Source organism: Halyomorpha halys, unplaced genomic scaffold (genome assembly GCF_000696795.3).
Source record: "Halyomorpha halys isolate HHAL.00 unplaced genomic scaffold, Hhal_1.1 Scaffold11.1, whole genome shotgun sequence".
In the NCBI taxonomy this organism is placed as follows: Eukaryota; Metazoa; Arthropoda; class Insecta; order Hemiptera; family Pentatomidae; genus Halyomorpha; species Halyomorpha halys.
In genome coordinates this window covers 737,430-738,381 of record NW_027111958.1, presented here as the reverse complement: position 1 = coordinate 738,381, position 952 = coordinate 737,430, and positions in this window count along the sequence as shown.

Here is a 952-nt window from a genome sequence, read left to right as displayed (position 1 = left end):
ATCCTCCTAGGCGTCTGAAAAGAAGATGGCCTCGAGATCTTCTCCTCTAGAAATGTTATTGGAGTTCTATCAGTGGGTAGATTCTCCACATGTTTGTATCATGTCACTATGTTACCTACAGCAAATTTACTTGTTGTATATATGTGTAGACAGTTGTAAATAACAATAAATAAATTATAAAAAAAAAATTATTTTTAATACCTCGATACATATCAAATGAATCCCCGAATGTTATGAACAAAATTGAGCGTTTTTGGTTTGTTGCTCAAAAAGTATGTGTTTTTTTTCACGGTTACTGCACACCAATCGATTCGTCTCTTGCCGAGGAATAAGAAAAATGCATTACTCATTCCATTAAGCTCAATAATATTTTCATGAAATCATAAAACACCTAATGTTGTTGCTCGATGTAAAGTAGGTCAGTAAATTTAAAAAAAAAAGAAAAAAAGAAAATCTTGTTCGTTTTTAAAGTCTCAAAGTACTAAATACCGTTTTTCAAAGAAATTTAAACTTAGAAATCTTTCACCTGGATTTCGGAGATTTTTTTTCCTTTGGTGTTATTATATTATTATATTGTTCATATAATCGCACTTAACTCCTCTTATTATTTTTTCCTTTGGTGTTATTATATTATTATATTGTTCATATATTTGTCCATAACTACTCTTCGTGTTATCCAATTTCTATGTTAATAGAACCGTTGTAAAACTGAATGTCTGCTCTTTCAGTCGATATCGACTAATTTACGTGCAGTTATTTTCAAAATGTTCCATTTCTTAATGGGAAGGGTGTAGTATGCTTTCTTTTCATAGTTCATCCAATTCCTACGTTAATATAACTGATAGAGAGAAAAATGTCTGCTCTAAAAAATATTTTACCACTCCTTTATATGTCAATTCTTGGTCTCAGTTGTTTCAATATAGTACTAATATTGAAGTATAGTGAAGGTTGT